At 40.0% G+C, this 6,568-nt stretch overlaps 1 pseudogene; it reads right to left on the bottom strand.

Annotated features, from left to right (window-relative positions):
* Positions 1-753: 753 nt before the first annotated feature.
* Positions 754-2,462, bottom strand: LOC100677306 (MKI67 FHA domain-interacting nucleolar phosphoprotein-like; annotated as a pseudogene).
* Between the last annotated feature and the right edge of the window lie 4,106 nt (positions 2,463-6,568).

Raw genomic sequence — 6,568 nt, 5'->3', positions numbered from 1 at the left:
ATCCATGGCAAAGGGGGTTTCCCTGGAGTGTGGCCTGCACTACCTTTTATTTCGCAAGAGATAAAAGGAAAGGGAAGCAAGCAGAGAGTTGGAGACCTCATATCACCAAGAAAGCAGCACCAAGAGCAGAGAGCATCCTTTGGACACTGGGTCCCTGCACCTGAGAAGCTCCCCAACCAGGGAAAGTTTGAGGACAAAGACCTTCCTCCAGAGCCAACAGAAAGAGAAAGCCTTCCCCTGGAGCTGATGCCCTGAATTTGGACTTGTAACCTGCTAGACTGTGATAGAATAAATTTCTTTGTTAAAGCCATCCCCTTGTGGTATTTCTGTTATGGCATCACTAGATGACTAAGACAGCAGGCCACTGCAAGCTTCCTGTATTTCAGCAAGGGTAGGTGTCATGGATTGAATTGTGTCCCCCCAAAATATGTGTCAATTTTGTTAGGCCATGATTCCCAGTATTGTGTGGTTGTCCTCCATTTTGTGATTGTAATTTTATGTTAAAGAGGATTAGGGTGGGATTGTAACACCCTTACTAAGGTCACATCCCTGATCCTAAGTAAAGGGAGTTTCCCTGGGGTGTGGTCTGCACCGCCTTTTATCTTCCAATAGACAAAAGTAAAGGGAAGCAAGCAGAGAGTGGGGACCTCATACCACCAAGAAAGCAGTGGCAGGAGCAGAGCACAACCTTTGGACCCAGGGTTCCTCCTCAGAAAAGCTCCTAATTCAGGGGAAGATTAATGAGAAGGACCTTCCTCCAGGGCAGACAGAGAGAGAAAGCCTTCCCCTGGAGCTGATGCCCTGAATTTGGACTTCTAGCCTACTAGACTGTGAGAGAATAAATTTCTCTTTGTTAAAACCATTCAGTTGCGGTATTTCTGTTATAGCAGCACTAGGTAACTGAAGACAGTAGGCAAGCCAGAACTACCAACTGCTTTTACTTGAACCAATGGTTTTCTTCCAAAAATTGTGCCAGCATCTGCATTTCATTTCACTTAGTAGAATTTAAGAAGTCAGCCCTAATAACAAAGTCACCACATTTTTCAAAAGAAACATTATACATAATACGTTTAGAATCAATGTTTGCTTTTTCTTTTTCTTCTTTTTTTCTCTGAAATTGTTATGTAGTTGTTTGTGTCTCTTGTATTTCTTCTTTTACGCCAACTACAGGCTTTTTGAAAATTATTTCATTATCTTCATTATCATCATTCACTTCAACCACTTCAGATTTGCTCCTCTCCAAAAATGTTGGTGTACAAACTGGTGTGGAGCCCTGGCTATTCAGCCTTCTCCGGAGTGCTAGGAGTGCCTGAAACCTTCTTTTCCTTATCATAGGTAAAACCTGGTTCACTATAGGGCTCTTAAGATCAGCGTTTGAAACATTTCCCTGTTTGATAAAATCAGTGGTGGAAAACTATAAACTATCCCTTTTTTAGCTAACTTCTTCCTCAGTAATTTTTCTTTGTTTTTAAATCATTTTCCCATGTGTAGCTTTTCTGTAGCTGTCCGTTTCTTATTACACTGTTTTACTGCCGGATATGATGGCTTTGAAAATGGAACATCCCAGTCTTTGAAAAGTTCTTCACGTACCTTTTCAGATGGCATAAAATCACACTTCAACAGCCTTTCATTCACCAAAAAAGGTATTGTTCATTGTTTCAGCAACTATCTTGGCAACATCATCAGACTCAAACTCCACAAAGGCATAAATCAAAAAAAAAAAAAACTGTTGCCGTGGGGTCCATTCCAACTCATAGCAATCCTATGAGACAGAGTAGTAGAGACCCATAGGATTTTTAAGAAGCAACTGGTGGATTCGAACTGCTGACCTTTCGGTTAGCAGCTGAGCTCTTAATCACTGCGCTACCAGGGCACCCACAAAGGCATAACCCATTGCCCAATGAGTCAATTCCAACTCATAGCGACCCTGTAGGACAGAGTAGAATTGCACACAGGGTTTCCAAGGAGCACCTGGCAGATTCAAACAGCCGAATTTTGGGTTAAAAAAAAAAAAAAAATTTTTTTTTTTTTTTAGTGCAGCTCTTAAGCACTGTGCCGCCAGCACTCCCCACAAAGGCATAGCCTTTGCAATTTCCAGTCTTGTTACTTCTGGACAATATGAATCTTATAACTGTGCCAAACTGGGAGAAATATGCCTTGAGTTGGAGTTGTTCAAAAAGGTTTCAATGCACGTGGCCCACATAGACTACTCCAGGAATAAGTTTTGCTTGTTCCATAAGAGGATCCCAAGGCCGACCAGCATAAACCCCCTGGCATACTGGAAAACTTGAACTGTGCCACCAGTGGGAAGTCCTCAGTGTACCAGCTCACAGGCAGTTTCTGATTCAGTTGGGCTCCTACTTGGGGAGATGCTGGGTCTGTGCCACCTGCTTCTGAAACTTGGCCTGCTCCTGACAGTTCAGTGACAGGAGCAGCTTAGCAATACGAACAAAATCTGCCATGTGCAAAATGCCCAAGCCAAAGTGCTCCACGCAGAGCTTCTGGAAATGTGAGGCCGTCAGTTCCCCAACACTATTTTTTTTTAAGTGACCTTAGGTGGTAGTGGGAAACCATTTCTTCCTTCTCTCCTCTAAGGCGTCACTGCCAACAGCAGGTGACATAAAACAGTCTAATCAAGTCCTTTACGCCTTTCCTTCCTATTGCAAGAAAAAAATATGATAACTACAAAAGAGTAGAGATTCTCTCGCTGCGTGGAAATGCCAGGTTTTGCTCAGCGTGACTCATCACGGCCAATAAACAAGAAGCTGAGGCAGGAAATTAGAAATGCACCTTTATTTTGTTGTGCAAGGAAAGGAACTGTCGGACAGCTGCCTCCAAGACTTCTCTTAGGCAACTTGGGGAGGTGGGCTTTTACGGAGAGCAGACAAAGAAATATAAATTTATCATGAATATTCAGGACTGACCTTTGTGCAGGTGCCCACAGCTTGGGGAGGACTGCGTTTTCTTTAGACAAGGGTTCGATTCTCTGGGATGCAGGAAGGGATCAATATTCCTTCATTAGCATGTTAACTCTCCACTCAGAGGCAAAGTGCTTACATGTTTTTTACACTTAATGAGCTGAGAGGTCACTTAAAGTGCCAAGATGGCATTGAAAACCTACAAAAACCAGTTGAGACCAACTATGGCTGTTCTGTGGTTATCTTGTCAAGGACAAATTCCAGAAAAAATGTGTGCCCTCTTCTACTCTGCATAGGAGGATAAGCCAAGGCAGGTATTTCAAAGAAGGGTTGGGCTCTGAGGTTGCCTGCCTCAGTTCCATAGATAATTTTTTCTAGTCCCTTAGGCAGAAGTTATAAACTACAGAAAACCGTTCCAGATCATCTCAGAAAGATAAAAAACTACTTTTTATAAGCCTTCTTCTCCAACTTAGCTAAATTGGACAAAGATTGCTCACGGCTGATGATGAGAAGGCTCAGGTGAAATGTAAAGAGCCAAACTTTACATTTCTCTTCTGACCAGTTCGGTCATCACCAGACAGTTACAAGGCTAGTCCAAGGCTTCACCAAAAGAACAGGGGAGTCTAGTTAACAAGAGAGGAACAATACAAAAAAAAGGAGGGCGAGGATAGTTGCACAACCTGAAGAACGTAATCAATGCCAGTAAATTGTACATAGAGAAGTTGTTGAATTGATGTACCTTCTGCTGTATATATTTTTAACAACAAAAAATAAAATAAATAAAAAAAAAATTCTACTACATGCATATACACAATCATAAGCATAAAAAAAAAAATGGGGGAGTATAGAGGAAATATATAAACTCTTTGTTTTCCCCTACTTAGTTCGGGTGAAACATGATTAGATTTTTTTTAATTGTACTTTAGATGAAGGTTTATAGAACAAACTAGTTTCTTATTAAACACCACACACATTGTTCCATGACATTGGTTAACAATGCCACGACATGTCAACACTCTCCCTTATATTCCTTGCCCCAGCCTTGACGTGTCCTTTTAGTGTTATTTTTTGTTTTATATGACTGTCCAATCTTTGGCTGAAGGGTGAACCTCAGGAGTTACTTCATTACTGAGATGAAAGTGTGCCTGTGGGCCATACTCTCAGGGTTTCTGCAGTCTCTGTGATGCCAGCAAGTCTGGTCTTTTTTTTTGTTTTGCTTTTTTGTGAGTTAGAATTTTGTTCTACATTTTTCTTCAGCTCTGTCTGGGACTCTCTATTGTGATCCCTGTCAGAGCAGTCAGCGGTAGCTGGGCACCATCTAATTGTACTGGACTCAGTCTGGTGGAGGCCATGGTAGATGTGGTCCACTCATCCTTTGGACTAATCTTTCCCTTGTATCTTTAGTTATCTTCATTCTTCCTTGCTCCTGAAGGCGTAAGACCAGTGAAGTATCCTAGATGGACGCTTACAGGCTTTTAAGACCCCAGATGCTACTCACCAAAGTAGAATGTAGAACATTTTCTTTATAAACTGTGGTATGCAATTGAGCTAGATGTTCCCTGAGACCATGGTCCCCACAGCCCTCAGCCCAGCAATTTGGTCCCTCAGGGAGTTTGGATGTCTCTATGGAGTTTCCATGACCTTGCCTTGTACAACTTGTGCTGGCTTCCCCAGTATTGTGTACTGTCTTACCCTTTACCAAAGTTACCACTTACCTATTGTCTATTTAGTGTTTTTCCATCCCCACCTCTCCCCTTCCTTGTAACAATCAAAGATTGTTTCTTTTTGTTGTGTAAACCTTTTCAGTACAGTAGTACTCTCGTATAATATTTGTCCTTTTGTGATTGACTTATTTCACTCAGCATAATGCCCTCCAGATTCTTCCACATTATGAGATGCTTCAAAGATTCATCATTGTTCTTTACCATGCATAATACCTCATTGTGTGTATGTACCACAGTTTGTCTATCCATTCATCTGTTGATGGGCATCTAGGTTGTTTCCATCTTTTTAATATTGTGAACAATGCTACAATGAACATGGGTATGTATATCTCTATTCATGTGACGGCTCTTATTTCTCTAGGATATATTCCTAGGGGTGGGATTGCTGGATCATATGGTATTTCTATTTCTAGCTTTCTAAGGGAGCACCATATCGTTTTCCAAAATAGTTGTATCATTTTTCATTCCCACCAGCACTGCATAAGAATTCTAATCTCGTCAAAGCCTCTCCAACATTTGTTATTTCCTGCTTTTTTAATTCGTGCCAGTAATGCCAGAGTAAAATGGTATCTCATTGTGGTTTTGATTTGCATTTCTCACATAGCTAGTGATCACGAGCATTTCCTTATGTGTCTGTTGGCCACTCAGTTGTCTTCTCTGGCGAAGTGTCTGTTCATTTCCTTTGCCCGTTTTTAATTAAATTATTTGTCTTTTTGTTGTAGAGTGTTGATTTTTCTTGTAGAGATTAGACGATTGTCTGATTTGTGATAGCCAAAAAATTTTTCCCAATCTGTAGATTCTCTTTTTACTCTTATGGTAAGGTCTTTTGATGAACATAAGTATTTAATCTTTAGAAGATCCCAGTTATCTAGCTTATCCTCTGGAGTTTGTGTGTTGTTGGTTGTGGTTTGTATCCTGTTAATGCCATGTATTAGGGCTTCTAGCATTGATCCTATTTTTTCTTCTATGAACTTCATAGTTTTTGGCTTTATATTTAGGTCTTTGATCCATTTTAAATTAATTTTTGTATACAGTGTGAGGTATGGGTCCTATTTCATTTTTTTGCAGATGGACATCCAGTTTTGCCAGCACTATTTGTTAAAAAGACTGTCTTTTCCCCATTTGATGGATTTTGGACCGTTGTCAAAGCTCAGGAGACCATAGATGGATGGATTTGCATCTGGGTTCTAATTTCCATTCCACTGGTCAGTGTATCTATCGTTGTACCAGTACCACGCTGTTTTGACTACCATACCTATATAGTAAATTGTGAGGTCAAGTAGTGGGAGTCCTCCTATTTTATTCTTCTTCAATAGTGCTTTACTTATCCACGGCTTCTTCCCTTTCCATATAAAGTTAATGATAAGTTTTTCCATCTCTTTAAAGAATGTTGTTGGTATTTGGTTAGGGATTGCATTGTATCTGTAGATCACTTTGGGTAAAATTGTCATTTTTACAATGTTAAATCCACCTATCCATGAGCATGGCATATTTTTCCATTCATGTAGATCTCTTTTAGTATTTTTGCAGTAGTGTTTTGTAGTTTTTTATGGATAGGTCTTTTACATTCCTGGTTAGGTTTATTCCTAAGTGTTTTATTTTTTTAGGGGCTATTATAAATGGTATTTTTTTCTTGGTTTCCTTTTCATTGTTCTCTTTATTGGTGTATAGGGATCCAAATAATTTTTGTATGTTTATCTTGTATTCTGCAACTCTGCTGAAACTTTCCATCAGTTCCAGTAGTTTTCTCATGGAGTCTTTTGGGTTTTCTACGTATAGTATACTATCATCTGCAAATACAGTTTAACTTCTTCATTATCAATTTGGATGCCCTTTTTTTCTTTTTCTTGCCTTATTGCTCTAGCTAGGACTTCTAGCACGATGTTAAATAGGAGTGGTGATAAAGGGCATCTCTGTCTTGTTCCT

Source organism: Loxodonta africana, chromosome 2 (assembly GCF_030014295.1).
Source record: "Loxodonta africana isolate mLoxAfr1 chromosome 2, mLoxAfr1.hap2, whole genome shotgun sequence".
Taxonomy (NCBI): domain Eukaryota; kingdom Metazoa; phylum Chordata; class Mammalia; order Proboscidea; family Elephantidae; genus Loxodonta; species Loxodonta africana.
Note: the sequence above shows the minus strand (reverse complement) of the source record. Positions and strands in the feature narration are given on the sequence as shown.